Source organism: Phyllobates terribilis, unplaced genomic scaffold, assembly GCF_046119375.1.
Source record: "Phyllobates terribilis strain yellow unplaced genomic scaffold, ASM4611937v1 Scaffold_9__5_contigs__length_417890890, whole genome shotgun sequence".
NCBI lineage: Eukaryota > Metazoa > Chordata > Amphibia > Anura > Dendrobatidae > Phyllobates > Phyllobates terribilis.
The window spans coordinates 256,411,239-256,427,729 of record NW_027362769.1 but is presented as its reverse complement, the minus strand read 5'-3'; the positions used below and the strand labels follow the sequence as shown (position 1 = coordinate 256,427,729).

Below are 16,491 nucleotides of genomic sequence, written 5' to 3'. Positions count from 1 at the left end.
AGGAGGGTTCTAACAGTACCCACTCTTTTATGATGATCCTCCAGATCCTCAAGGCCCTGGCCTATCCGGAAACCTCTTGTGGAAAGCTTTAACAAGCCTAGGAGCAGAGACATCATCCGTCCTTACCCAGGAGTTGTCTTCGGGACTGAAACCCTTCCAGGAGACAAGATACTGTAATCTCCCTCTATGCCATCTTGAATTCAAGATACGAGAAACTTCATATTCGCCGTCTTCCACCACAGGAGGAAATACAAAGAGAGAGAGAGCGCAAAGCCCAATAGGGTTACACCTGTAGACATAGGGAATAATAGTAAAAAGGTGGTTCTCACCTGGTTAGGTTGTGTGAGAACACAACTACCATAACATATAAAAGGCAGCTGCAGCGGATCTCCAACAAGTGTCCCACAGGACCAGAATAAATCCAAAGGTGGTGAAGGTAGAGATATACGTCCGCGCCGCTGAAAAATCCTCAAATCAGGAACATATAATAAAATCCTTGTTTATAGGTAAATACCTACTCGTTTCTGGGTGTTCCACACACCTTCATCAGGATATAACTGTTGGAGCCCTGATGAAGGGGTGTGGAACACCCAGAAACGCGTAGGCATTTACCTATAAACAAGGATTTTATTATATGTTCCTGATTTGAGGATTTTTCAGCGGCACGGACGTATATCTCTACCTTCACCGCCTTTGGATTTACCACAGGAGGAACTGAGACAGTGGCATCCCTATCTGATACATCAGCCTTTTTCAACAAGGAAACATGAAACACAGGATTAATCTTCCAGGAAGTAGGGACATCCAACCTAACAGGAGACGGGTTTACAACCTGAAGCACCTTAAATGGACCAACAAACTTAGGACCCAGTTTTTTAGAGGGAATCCTCAACCGCAGGTTCTTTGAGAACAACCAAACCATGTCACCCACAGTAAACAAAACATCCTTATGTTTCCTGTCAAAATACTTCTTGGACTTCTTGCTAGACTCTTGAAGGTTGCAATGTACATTAGTCCAAACTCTCTCTAAATCACTGGAAAAATTCTCCTCCTCCGGCACCGCCGACCCCAATATGGAGAACGAACCAAAGGATGGATGTCTCCCTGTACAACAAAAAAAAGGAGAACACCCAGCAGAGGAGGATGTATGATTGTTAAGAGCAAATTCTGCGAGAGGCAGAAACTCAGACCACACCTCTTGATTGTAAGCCACAAGTCAAAGCAAAAACTGTTCAACATCCTGGTTCTTTCTTTCAGTCTGTCCATTAGACTCAGGATGATACCCAGATGAAAATAACAAATGGACTCCCAACCTGTCACAAAAAGCACGCCAAAAGCGAGCCACAAACTGAGGTCCTCTATCAGAAACAATATCCGTGGAAACGCCATGGAGCTTGACAATCTCCTTAACAAACGCCTTAGCGAGTGTCTTGGCGCAGGGCAACTTAATGAATGGAACCAAATGACACATCTTACTAAAACGGTCCACGACCACCCAGATGACAGTAAAACCCTCGGACACAGGAAGATCAGTAATAAAATCCATTGTGAGATGCATCCAAGGCGCACTAGGAACCTCCAGAGGGCAAAGCAACCCCTCAGCAGGAGTATGTGAAGCCTTTGACCTAGCACACACAGTACATTGACGCACCCACTTGATGACTTCCTTCTGCCATCCAGGCCACCAAAAACTGTGACTGATAAGTCTCTTAGTCTCTGAAATTCCTGGATGACCTGCCAACCGAGACTCATGACACTCCACAAACAAATCTCTCCTAAAGGCTCTAGGCACGAACAACCTCCCATGGGGAGTGTTAGATGGAGCATCATCTTGAGCTTTCAGAATCCCATTCTCCAAAACCAAGTCCAATGCCGCCACCACAACTCCTTTCTGTAAAATGCTCTCCTCCTCTTCGGCACCGAGCATAGGAGAGAAGCTGCGAGATAAAGCATCTGCTTTAACATTCTTAGTACCAGGGATATAGGTAACAGAAAAATGAAACCGAGAAAAAAAAAGTGCCCACCTAGCTTGACGGGCATTCAAGCGCTTGTCAGCATCCAGATAGATCAAATATTTATGATCTGTGAAAACCTGAATAGGAAATCTAGCGGCTTCCAAAAAATGCCACCAATGTTCAAATGGGAGTTTAATAGCCAGCAACTCCCGATTTCCAACATCATAATTCAGTTCGGTTTCCGAAATTTTTTTCGAAAAGAAGGCACAAGGATGTACTCCATCCTTTTTCTCCTGAGACAAAGCTGCTCCAACTTCCACCGATGAAGCATTGACCTCCACCAAAAAAGGCTTGGTCTCATCAGGCTGCATAAGGATAGGGGCAGAACTGAACCTCTCTTTGAGATACTCAAATGCTTCAATGGCATCAGTAGTCCACTGGACCGTATTCGCACCTTTCCTGGTGAGATCGGTCAGATGCTTAACAATTACAGAAAAATTCGTAATGAATTTCCTGTAATAATTGGCAAAACCCAAAAATCTCTGTATAGATTTCAAACCAATAGGCTTAGGCCATTCCTGCACAGCCTGAACCTTCACTGGGTCCATCTCAAAGCCCTCGCTGGAGACAATGTAGCCCAAAAAACTAATTTTCTGCACAGCAAACTCACATTTCCCCAGCTTAGCAAAGAGTGAATTATCACTCAATAACTGCAAGACTTCACGCACACTCTGCCAATGGGATTCTAAATCTGGTGAATAAATTAAAATGTCATCCAAATACACAACCACATTCTTACCAATCAAAGGTCTCAGGATGTCATTAATAAGGTTCTGAAAAAATGCAGGTGCATTGGTAAGACCAAAAGGCATCACCAGATTCTCAAAATGACCTACCGGAGTGTTAATAGCAGTTTTCCATTCATCACCCTCCTTCACTCGTAACAAATTGTATGCCCCCCGGAGATCAATTTTAGATAACCACTTGGCCTTCACCAACTGGTTAAACAAGTCAGGAATTAACGGCAATAGGTAGGAATTGCGTACGGTAATCTTATTAATTTCACGAAAATCCAGACATGGATGTAAACCCCCGTCCTTTTTTTTAACAAAGAAAAATCCAACTACCACAGGCGACTTAGAAGGTCTAATGTGACCAATTGCCAGACTAGTCTGTATGTACTCCTCCAAGGCCTTTCTTTCAGGGATAGTCAGATTAAACAAGCGACTCTTGGGAAAAGTAGCTCCAGGAACAAACTCAATGGCGCAATCATAATCCCTATGAGAAGGTAAAACTTGCGACTTCTCTGAAAAAACCCTCCAAAAATCTTGAATAGGTACAGGTAGTTCCTCTTTTTCCACAGCCGCAATGCGACCCTTACAACATTTATCATAGCACTTCGGACTCCAAGACTTAATCACATTAGTAGACCAGTCCAGCAAAGGATTGTGCAATTTTAACCAAGGCAATCCTAGAACGACCGGAGAGGGTAAATTATCTAATACAACCAAGTCCAAAATTTCTTGGTAAACTCCATTGATAGTGAGGGGAAATGCAAAAACCTTGTGAGTAATACATTTCAAGGGAGTGTTATCAATTGCAATCACAGAAATAGGTGATGACAAAGGTTTGGATTTCAATTTAAGGTTTTCCAAAAACCCTTTATCAATCAAGTTAAGTGTTGAACCACAATCCACAAATACCTGAAATTCAATAAAATTTTCCTGCAAAGTAGTACTCCCAGAAAGAAATACTCCTGCAGAGCGTAAACAAGCTATAAGGGCGTAACTGACGTTTTTTTTTTCTTTACTTAAACAAAGGTCACATTACTTAATGAAATGGTCAGCTTTACCACAATAAAGACACAATCCCTTGGTGAACCTCCGGTCTCTTTCCTGAGAGGGGAGCGACTTCACCCCAACCTCCATCGGTTCTTCGCCGTCAAAACAAATTTTCTGGGGACTAGGACCTGGCATTACAGGAGTCTTTACCTCATTCTGTCTAAATCTCAGTCTCCTATCCACACGAACAGCTAATTGCATGGCATCCTGCAGAGTCTCAGGTGCGGGGAATGCAATTAGCAAATCCTTAACCCTTTCAATCAGACCATCAAGAAATAGACATTTTAGAGCTGGATCATTCCATTTAACCTCTGAGGCCCATCTTCTGAAGTGTGTGCAATAATTTTCAACATCACCTGACCCCTGATTCAAACACCTGAGTTCTGCCTCAGCAGATGAGATTCGATCAGGATCCTTATATAATAGCCCCATAGCAGAAAAAAATTCTTCTACAGACCTTAAACATGGATCATTAGGTTGGAGAGAAAAGGCCCACCCCTGTGTTTCTTTGCGCAAAAGAGACATAATAAAACCAATGCGCTGTGATTCATTCCCAGAGACTACCTTGGTCTCAAACGAAAATATAACAAACAAGCATTTTTAAAGGAAAAAAATCTTGCTGTTTACCATAAAAAACATCAGGCAGTCCTACCTTGGGTTCCACAAAATGCGCTTGAGAACAGCTACTCACGGGTTGCTGTAGATTGACCACCTCCAGAAACAATCCCCCAAGCGTTGAGCCAAAACCTGGACGGAAACCATACTGGTCACCGAATTTCTTTCCTTTTAGTTTTTTTTGGGCTGAACTTACTGTTATGATCTGTAACAAGTACTAAGGAAAGATAGGGGAATGCTGTCCCTACAGTAAGACTAAGCTGAATCCCTACGATGTAGCGGGCTGCCTGTTCCTAGCGAACAGACCCGCCTTTGTCCTCAGCTAGTCTGAACGAAGACCTATAGTATAAGGGGAGGGGGTCCCTAAAAGAACTAATGACTGGGAAAAAAATGGGACACCTCCTAAGCAGAGAAGTTGTTGCAGAACACAAAAAGACAAAGTGACAAAAAGGTACTAGAGATCCCAGAAGGACCAAGCGAACTGACAGAGAAAGGCACCGAAGCACCTGGCTAGAGAAACAGTCAAACACTGAAGTCCAGCACAGCCAAAAGGGCGGAGCTGGAATATAAAGGCCGATGGTCACGTGACCGCAAAACACAAGATGGAAAAAACGAACAGGAGGGTTCTAACAGTATATATATGGAAAAGAATGGCATCACTCTAGACGTGAGACAGTGAAAAGAATTGTGGTCATTATCACCAAGTACGTGATCATACATGGGTAGAGATCAGTGAACCCGAACAGTAAAGTTCAAGGTCTGTACTGAACACCTAGTGTAGTCCGTGTCACTGTTGGGTTTCGACACCCCGAACATGAGGTGTTTCCTGCACTGTCATCTGTGTGCGAGCGCGGTAAACAGGGCTTTTTCCAAATTTCAAACAAAGATATGAAAAACCAACAAAGGTATATAAATCTAGAGTAAACTAGCTGCAGCTACATTTCTTTTCTAACTTTTTCTTTTCAATTTTATTGGTTTTCCAAACAATTTTCATATGTTATCTTTTCTGAAGAATGTTCTTTACAGACATTTTCCCCAAATGTGGTACAATATTGCTCAGTTTTCCTCTCTAAGTTTCTTGGACAAATAAAACAACGCTTTTGTTTTCTTTCTCCTGGCCCTGGAATATCCTGAAACTGTACGCCACACCGTTTCATTGCTTATTTAGTTTGCTTTGGCAAGCATTTCATGTTGCTTCACTCCATTATGTGAGGCATTACAAGTTCATGGCAAAGGTCCTTCAAGAATAGGCGTCTCCTGTCCTTCTTACTTGCATGGAATTCTGGATGGGTTTCTGTATAAATAATGAATGAACTCAGGGCTGCTACATCAAGCATATTTGAAAAAATTACTACAGGTCAACGTCTTGTTTGCCTCTTGCATGAATATTCTCCCACCATTTCATCCATTTTGTCTACACCTCCTTTAGTTTTTTTGTAATACAGAATGATTTCTGGTTTCAATTTCCTGTCATTGCTGTCAATACTGCAATCGAAATGCATGGTACTGAGTAATATAACGGATTTCTCCTTCTTCACTTTGTAAGATACCAGTGTCACTTTGTTGTTGAAACCAAAGACAACTCTCATAAAGTTCTCACTGTCTATTGTGTTTCATTGCTTGAGGAATTTCTCGTCAGTTTGGCTTCATAGTACCAACAAGTTTTTTCAAGCAGAAAATTGCCCAGTGCAACATTGGTAAAATAATTGTCCATGGTAATGTTTCTACCTGAATTGTATATTGGTACAGCAAGTGTTTTCGCAATCTCAGACCCTAGATCTTTTTGTACTGGTGCATTAACTTCTTTGAAACAGTAGATAAGCCCATTTATGCCTTAATAATTTGCAGAATCATACATCCAGAAGATTTTTATTCCATACTTGGCTGGTTTACTGGGCATGTATTGTATGAACTTGCAACGTCCTCTGAAGGGTACAAGTTCCTCATCTACTGTAACATTAGTAGTAGGATTGTAAAGTTTGGTGCAATTTTTGATAAATATGTTCCAGATATAACTGATAGGGGCTAATTTGTCTGTTTGGAACCTCACTGCACGAGTTTGCTTATTATCAAATTGAATGTTTCTTCTAATTTCCTCATATCTGTTCACTGCCATTGACGCTTTATAGCGTAGATCAGAAAGTGGGTCCAGAAATAATTCTCTGATTGGAACATCATAAGATTTATGACTCCCTGCCAACAGTAAAAGTCCAATATATGCATAAAGTTCCTCTTTTGAGATATTTTTCCAGGACTTATTTTTTGCTGAAGCGATATGTCTTCCTTCTAGGCCTTATCACTCCTTCCCAAAATCACATGACATCTTCATATGGCATGATCCACCCCCTGCCCCTCCACCAGCAGCCCTGACTACAAATAAAGTAACTTGAGACACAAACACTGCTGAGTACATGATAAAAATAGCAGGGGCCTAAAAGGCCGACGTTCCGTACAGATGTTGTTTTCCCCAAAAAAGCATTGTTACACAAAAATGCCTATCAAAAAAATTATATGAACAACTGGATATTGCTAACAACGACATACTTGAGGAATACATAGAGTTTCAAAATCTAACTAAAGTAATTTTGCAGATAATAGCAAAAAGGTAAGCACCGGGGCATAAAAGGCCCCAATACGCATTGTAGGGTTAAGAGGCTACTCTGTCCTCCACTCATTACCTGTAGTACTGGCACCTGTTTGAACTTGTTATCTGTATAAAAAACACCTGTCCGCAACCTCAAACAGTCACACTCCAAACTCCACTATGGTGAAGACAAAAGAGCTGTCAAAGGACACCAGAAACAAAATTGTAGCCTTGCACAAGGCTGGGAAGACTGAATCTGCAATAGGCAAGCAGCTTGGTGTGAAGGAATCAATTGTGGGAGCAATAATTAGAAAATGGAAGACATACAAGAACACTGATAATCTCCCTTGATCTGGGGCTCCACAGAAGATCTCACCCCGTGGGGTCAAAATGATCTCACGAATGGTGAGCAAAAATCCCAGAACCACACCAGGGGGACCTAGTGAATGACCTGCATAGAGCTGGGACCAAGTTTATACAGGCTATCAGTAACACACTACACCTCCAGAGACTCAGATCGTGCAGTGCCAGACATGTCCCCCTGCTTAAGCCATTACATGTCCGGGCCCATCTGAAGTTTGCTAGACAGCATTTGGATGATCCAGAAGAGTATTGGGAGAATGTCATATGGTCAGATGAAACCAAAGTAGAACTGTTTGGTAGAAACACAAATCGTCGTGTTTAGAGGAAAAAGAATGCTGAGTTGCATCCAAAGAACACCATACCTACTGTGAAGCATGGGGGTGGCAACATCATGCTTTGGGGCTGTTTCTCTGCCAAGGGACCAGGACGACTGAACCTTGTACATGAAAGAATGAATGCCGCCATGTATCGTGCAGCAAGGGCAAGGGCATTGAAGATGAAATGTGGCAGGGTCTTTCAGCATCACAATGATCCCAAGCACAACGCCAGGGAAGGAGTGGCTTTGTAAGAAGCATTTCAAGGTCCTGGAGTGGCCTAACCAGTCTCCAGATCTAAACCCTGTAGAAAACCTTTGGAGGGAGCTGAAAGTCCGTGTTGCCAAGCGACAGCCCCAAAACATCACTGCTCTAGAGGAGATCTGCATGGTGGAATGGGCCAACATACCAGCAACAGTGTGTGCAAACCTTGTGAAGACTTACAGAAAACGTTTGACCTCTGTCATTGCCAACAAAGGATATATAACAAAGTATTGAGATGAAATTTTGTAATTAACCAAATACTTATTTTACACCAAAATTTAAAAAAAAATTCTTTCCAAATCAGACAATGTGATTTTCAGGATTTGTTTTCTTATTTTGTCTCTCATAGTTGACGTCTACCTATGATGTCAATTACAGGCCTCTCTCATCTTTTTAAGTGGGAAAACTTGCACAACTGGTGGCTGACTAAATACATTTTTCCCCACTGTACACTGTATATATACAGTGGGTACAGAAAGTATTCAGACCCCTTTAAATTTTTCACTCTTTGATTCATTGCAGCCATTTGTTAAATTCTAAAAAGTCATTTTTTTTCTCATTAAAGTACACTCTCCACCCCATCTTGACTGAAAAAAATAGAAATGTAGAAATTTTTGCAAATCTATTAGAAAAGAAAAACTGAAATATCACATGGTCATAAGTATTCAGACCCATTGCTCAGACACTCATATTTAAGTCACATGCTGTCCATTTTTTTGTGATCCTCCTTGAAATGGTTCTATTCCTTCATTGGAGTCCAGCTGTGTTTAATTAAACTGATAGGACTTGATTTGGAAAGGCACACGCTTGTCTATATAAGACCTCGCGGCTCACAGTGCATATCAGACCAAATGAGAATCATGAGCCTAAAGGAACTGCCCAAGGAGCTCAGGTCCAAAGGTAGAAAGAAATTTCTGCATTACTCAAGGTTCCTAAAAGCACAGTGGCCTCCATAATCCTTAAATTGAAGAAGTTTGGGACCACCAGAAGTCTTCCTAGACCTGGCCGTCCAGCCAAACTGAGCAATCGTGAGAGAAGAGCCTTGGTGAGAAAGGTAAAGAAGAACGCCACTGTGGCTGAGCTCCAGAGATGCAGTATGGAGATGGGAGAAAGTTCCACAAAGTCAACTATCACTGTAGCCCTCCACCAGTCGGGCCCTTATGGCAGAGTGGTCCAACGGAAGCCTCTCCTCAGTGCATGACATATGAAAGCCCGCATAGAGTTTGCTCAAAAACACATGATGGACTCCCAGACTATAAGAAATAAGATTCTCTGGTCTGATGCGACGAAGATAGAACTTTTTGGTGATAATTCTAAGCGTTATGCGTGGAGAAAACCAGCCACTGCTCATCACCTGCCCAATACAATCTCAACAGTGAAACATGTTGGTGGCAGCATCATGCTATGGGGGTGTTTTTCAGCTGCAGGGACAGGACAACTGGTTGAAATTGAATGAAACATGAATGCGGCCAAGTACAGAGATATCCTGGATGAAAACATCTTCCAGGGTGCTCTGGACCTCAGACTTGGCCGAAGGTTCACCTTCCAACAAGACAATGATCCTAAGAACACAACAAATAACAAAGGAGTGGCTTCAGAACAACTCTGTGACCATTCTTGAATGGCCCAGCCAGAGCCCTGACCTAAACCCAATTGAGCATCTCTGGAGAGACCTGAAAATGGCTGTCCACCAACATTCACCATCCAACCTGACAGAACTGGAGAGGATCTGCACGGAAAAATGGCAGAGGATCCCCAAATACAGTTGTGAAAAACTTGTTGCATCATTCCCAAGAAGACTCATGGCTGTACTAGCTCAAAAGGGTGCTTCTACTCAATACTGAGCAAAGGGTCTCAATACTTATGACCATGTGATATTTCAGTTTTTCTTTTTTAATAAATTTGCAAAAAAATCTGCATTTCTGTTTTTTTTTTAGTCAAGAAGGGGTGCAGAGTGTACTTTAATGAGAAAAAAATGAACATTTTAGAATTGACCGTATGGCTGCAATGAAACAAAGAGTGAAAAATTTAAAGAGGTCTGAATACTGTTTGTACCCACTGTATATATATAACAAAAAAACTTTTTCTCCACTCATGGTTATTGGTTGGGTGACACCATTTACTGTCAAACTACTGTGTTTTCTCTTTTTAAATCTCAATTTCAACTTAAAACATCCAAATGACCAGAAGAAAGCCATTACTGCGCAAATGCCACAAAGTATCTCGCCTACAATACACCAAACAGCACAGAGACAAGCCTCAAAACTTCTGGAACAAGGTAATTTGGAGTGATGAGACCAAAATTGTTCTTTTTGGCCACAACCATAAACGTTACATTTGGAGAGAGGTCAACAAGGCCTATGATGAAAGGAACACCATTCCTACAGTAAAGCACAGAGGTGGATGGCTGATGCTTTGGGGATGTGTGAGCTACAAAGGAACAGGAAACTTGGTAAAAGTTTAAGGAAGGATGAATGCAGCACTTTATCAGCAAATACTGGAGGCAAATTTGCACTCATCAGCCCGGAAGCTGCGCAAGGGACGTACGTTTTTCTGTGCTCAGTTTGTTTAATCATTGCTGCTTCCTGCATATTTTATGCTTTGTTCTAGTAGTTTGTTTGAAATGTATAATTTACATATCGGTTGGTTTTAGTGCAAAGGTATATTTCATTATTGATTAGAAATGATGATCAAGTGTGAATAATGTATATAATAAATACATTTGTTAAAAATATCAATTAATCTGAAGCATGTTACATGAATGAAAAATTGAATGTACATTTGAATATCAGCAGGTAATACAATGAAAAGTTAAAGTTAGAAAGAGAATTGAAATATGTTTATGAAAAAAATATGAAGTGAAATAAAATTGAATGATTTAAATGATTAAGTAAGTGTGTGGGTGTGTATGGTGAATGAGCACAAAGACAAACCCAAAATGAGAACAAGAACAGGGTCCATGATATTTGAAAGACAATAAAATTCAATACCAAGGTGAACATCATATTGATCTGAATATCCCTGTAGAATAGGATGGAGAAAAGAGTACTCCAGAGATGAAAGAATAAATTTACCGTATATACTCGCATATAAGGCAACCCAAGTATGAGCCTAGGTACCTAATTTTACAAAAAAAAACTGGGAAAACTTATTGACTTGAGTATAAGCCTAGGGTAGAAAATGCAGCAGCTACTGGTAAATTTCCCCATCCTGGTATGCATTGCTCCCTCATCCCCAATCCTGGTATGCATGCCCCCTCATCCCCAATCCTGGTATGTATGGCCCCCTCATCCCAATCCTGGTATGCATGGCCCCCTCATCCCCAATGCTGGTATGCATGGCCCCCTCATCCCCAATCCTGGTATGCATGGCCTCCTCATCCCTCAATCCTGGTATGCACGGCCTCCTCATTCACCAATCCTGGTATGCATGGCCCCCTCATCCACAATCCTGGTATGCATGGCCCCCTTATCCCCCAATCCTAGTATGCATGGCCCCATCACTGCACACATAATAAAATAAACACTTATACTCACCTTCTTTCCTCATCTCTGCTCCAGCGCTGTGTCCTGTTCTCCTGCAGCAGCTCATGTCAGCATCTGAGAGTGCATGTTCATGGGCATACGTGGTAGCTGCATCAGTGGCTACTGTGTGTTCCCAGCTCCTCCGCCACCACAGCACCCCCCTCCGCCACGCAAACCCCCCCACTATCCACCAATGGAATTTCTATATACTCGGGTATGTACCAGAGTATAAGCTGAGGGGGGCTTTTTCAGCCCAAAAAAATGTGCTTAAAAACTCTGCTTATACTCGAGTATATACGGTAAGTGGAATTGAATTCTACTCAAATTTTTCACAAATCCGCATTTGTCAAAATGGAGATTTTTTTGTAATCCGCTTCTGCTGCTGGGTGCCATTTTTCTAAACCATAATGTGCCAACAAATGGTTAAAGAAAATCAAAAGATTGATATACTCAACTCACCATTCACCTCTCTGGCCCCTTTGCTTCTCACCGCCATCTATCTGGTCCTTGTCGCATCTTCTGATCTCCCACCGCTTGTGTTGGAATCTTTGATCCTGGCATTGTGCAAGACTTTTGGGTGTCATAGTGGAGGGGCAAGAGAGGTGAGCAGCGAGGTGAGTATATCATTTTTTAAAATTTTTTACATTTTATAGAGACCCCAGAGCATAATATGGGACATTAGGCAAATTAAATTTCCCGGGAAAAAACGTGCAAATTCAAATTTGATGAAAAAGGGATGCAAGATCACCTGTTGCAGCTATTTAACATAGGAGTGTGGAAATTTATCCCGACCAGACGTTGGAAAATTCTGAAAAAGTTGCAGCATCCAGCTCCAGTCAAAAGTAGAATCCTTTATTGCAAATGATTAAAAAATCTACTCCATGATGTTAGTGAGACAAGACATGGTTAGAAATAGAGAGATATGTTATAGCTATGTGTTTCAGATGCACTCTGGCGTCCTTTGTCAAAGCTTTGTGGGTGGAGTGGTGCTCTGTCCACCGCTGTTACCCTGTTAAATCATTTAATACGTACCGGCAGGGATGCATCGTTCCACACTCCCATCGGCGCGCCCATGACTTGATCACGGGGTGCCGATGGGTTGCCATGATAGCCAAGTATCTGATGAAGACCCCCATGCCTGTCATTATGATCCTCCTGTGAAAGTCAGAGTTTATCTGGCGCTCATAGGAGATTGTGAATTTTTGCCATACATACCAGTTTTTGAAAATATGAAAAAAATAAAAAAAACACAAAAGTTCAAATCACCCCCCTTTTACCTAATTTAAAATAAAAGAATTAAAAAAAAAGGGAAAAATATACATAATTGGTATCACTTCATTCACAAAAGTTAAATCTATCAAAATATAAAATAAATTAATTTGATAAACGAAGTAGTAAAAAACATCAAAATGCCAGATTTATGTTTTTTTGGCAGCAGCAACATTTCAATAAAATGCAATAAGAGGTGATCAAAACATTGTATCTACCCCCAAATGGTATCTGTAAAAATCTCAGCTCAGGGTGCATAAAAATAAACCCTCGCATGGTCCCATTTCCCCAGAAATGAAAACGTTACGGGTCTCGGGAAATGGTGACAAAAGCACCATTTTTTTTTTTTTTTTACAAATTTCTGAATTTTTTATCCCACTTAGATAAAAAAATAAACATCCATGTCCATCTCATACTGACCTGGAGAATCATATTGTCAGGTCAGTTACACAGTTATACAGTTATAGTGAACATGGTAAATAAAAAAAAATAAAAAAAAACTTTTGTGAAATTCCACTTTTTTTCCCATTTTCGAGTATGCTATGTGGTATAATGAATGCTGCCATTCAAAAGTACAACTTGTCCTACAAACAACAAGCCCTCATACGCCTATATTGATGGAAAAAAATAAAAAAGTTATGGCTTTTGGAAGAAGGGAAGGAAAAAACTAAAACAAAATACGTAAAATGGACATGGCGTGAAGGGTTAATAAAGCATACAGGAAATTAATTTTTCTAGGATCGTATGTGTATATCAAAAGTATATTAAAGTAATTGTGATTCAATGTGGCTATAAATGACTAATTTAATCAGGGATCTCTGCCAGATTAAGATTGACCCATTGAACACAAAGAAACTGTGTGAGAATGCAGTCTCCAGTAATTGAACAATGAAATTAATCTGGTCATGATCCATGTTACTCATGGGTAAATAATAAGATACTACTTGGAGACAATAAGAGCATCTGATACTGGAGTAAAGGGAGTCTATGTCACAGGTTATATGTAACATTGTCCTACACACATAGGCCATAACTCTTTTGCAACAAGTCTGAAGTATCATGTATATATGAAGGTAGACACTCCATTAGTGCTATAAGTGATTTATCGATATAATTACAACATCCCCAAATTTATAGGTCTACCTGATGGAGCAGTTGCATTTTTGTGAATCTTAGCAAAAGATAAAAGTCAGAACATCTGGTGCAGCTACCATTAAGCAACGTTAGGATCTTTGGAGATACCGCATGTTGATGTGCTGCCGGCAGTATTTGAGTAAGAGCCACACTGAAGGGTGAGAGAGGGCTGAGTATCATCCTGCAGTTTCTTCAAACTATTCAAACTGTGTCTTTCTCGTATAATATTAGCATTAAATGTGCCAAATTGTATCTGTGCAAATACTTTGGAGACCAGCTTAACAAACAGGCCAATACTCGGGCATGTGGATAAAGGTGGAAATATTTTCAATGAAGGACAAATTGCTGCTGGAATCTTACCTACACCATCTGTCAATGTTCAGCCGGTAGGTCCTCAAAAATCTGCAGAGCCTCCTGTTCCTTAACTGTTGGAAAATGATGTTTAATCTCTTCATTGTGAAATCATTTGAAAAATAAAGATCTCACAAAGATATGCAAATCTTTTATAGCTGTAAAAAAATTGAACTGAGCTCAAGGAGTAAAGTTCAAACCCTTAGAAAACACAGCCACATCAGTTGAGGATAAAATGTGGTTAAATAAATGAATTACCTTGGGCATATTGCGACATGAGTTAGAAGGCAATTGTATGTGTTTATTTTAACATTGTTTCGATTTTAACTTCCTCTTTGGTGGTCTGGCCAAAACGGGACAACATTGAAGAATCTGACTGGTTATCAAATGACACTATAGACGACAAAGATAAAGACCTACTGTGTGTATCAATGGTTATACTTCTTCAATGGTAAACACTCTTCTGTGAAAAATCAACAAGTTTCATGATGATTTCTTCATTTGAAGGTCACATATTTCCTTCTCCCAATCATCAAACTGTTTGTCTATTTGTTGATTAATAGCAATTGAATTTTCAGGAGTAGATTCTTTTGCAAGTTGATTGAACATATCATCATTGTCCTTTCCTATTTCATCCTAAGGTTTTCTTCTTTAGACCAATTAAGAGTTCCATGCATGTCAATGAACTTTTGGTGTAAATCTCCTTCCATTGGGTTATGAACAATTCATCCTCAATGGTAAAGGAGGCAAAGACTTGAACTCTCAAACCTCTGTAATGTAAACCTAATGTAAATAACTTTTCAAAAAATCCTTATTCCACCAGATTTCGGTACCTCTTTGTAATTCTGATGGCATTTTAAATCTCAACCACATCTCTCTAACCAAGCAGCACCAAATCAGTGGACCCTCTGCTAAAAACCTTGTTCAATTGAGACATCCATAAACATTCTCTAGCTTTATAATTCATGCTGGCTGATGCTGTGCAATCTGTGAAAAAAACAGTCAGAAAGTCAATATGCAAAATTACCGCAAACAAAAGGTAGCGAAAATATCAACAGAAAATTAAGAAGTAAAGTAGAGTGCACCTATATAAAGTGTATAACTATAAAATGGCTAAATTACATTGTAAAGAATAAACCACTATAGAAAAATGGTACATAGAAAAAAGAAACATATAAATATGTAATTCCTTATTAGTAAATGTATGATTAAAAAGGTTTAAAAACAGGGGAGTCAAGCAGGAAAGTCATGTATTTACCAATACGGAATTACACATTTATCCGTTACTTTTTTCTACATCCCATTTTTTATAGGGGTTTATTCGATCATGATGGATGTCAACTCTCACAACCACAATAACCCCAATGAATTTCAAAGTTTACTGTGCATAGTTAGACTATGGAACTCTCTGCCACATGATATTGTAATGGTTGATTCACTAAAAAAGTACAAACAGGCCCTGGATGCCTTTTTTGAAAAGTATATTACAAGTTATGGGTACTAGATTCTGTGATGGGATGCTGATCCAGGGAACTAGTCTTATTGCCGTATGTGAAGTCAGAAAAATAGCAAAAACCTGCTTAAAGTACGGCAGGGAAATACCTGAGATTCTTTAACAACAAAACAGCCATGAGGATTCTCTTAAAACTTAACCTTTACTTCTATTTATAAAATTATTGTATCCTCCATCAGCATAACAGAATATACCCCTATTAATATCAGGACACAGACCAGTTACAGATATCAACAATGTTAGGATCTTATACCCATAAACTTAGATCTCTTATACATATTCCTTGTCCTGATTGTTAAATAATATCAATAATCACAAAAAGTGCTTTAGTGCATTATAGAAGGAAAAAATGTGTGGATCTCACCCATTTTGCTTGCAGACACTATCAGGGATTTTCATCCATACACATAGATCTTGTTCTTGGACTAATGCTACCCTATTGTGCCTCTGGTGGTAGCTCCTGCCCTAATAAGAGCAGTACCCAAGTGTACCTTACACTTTATCTCATAAGAATCCCTCCCCAAGTGTTTCTTTCTCCCTTCAGAGAAGTCATCAAGGGAGTATGTTTGGTATTCGAAAAGGCACAAATGCTGCAGAGGAAAGAGTAACTCCATGCTTGTAAAGTACCAAAGTGATTAAAAACTAAAAAATCTTTCAATGAACCTCACAGTGGTGACTGTTCACTCCTAGTGGTGCAGAGTGCTGCTATCACTCCCATTCCAGCAAAAATATATGGGGAGATAACCCCCACACTAGCTTTCTTC

The 16,491-nt window shown here is 40.1% G+C and overlaps 1 long non-coding RNA gene across 1 annotated transcript in view; it reads right to left on the bottom strand.

Annotated features, from left to right (window-relative positions):
- LOC141160951 (uncharacterized) overlaps positions 1-14,334 on the bottom strand; it is a 34,374-nt gene extending 20,040 nt beyond the window's left edge. Inside the window, exon 1 of the long non-coding RNA XR_012250593.1 lies at positions 14,224-14,334. This is a non-coding gene — a long non-coding RNA (uncharacterized lncRNA). The remainder of the gene's footprint in view (positions 1-14,223) is intronic.
- Between the last annotated feature and the right edge of the window lie 2,157 nt (positions 14,335-16,491).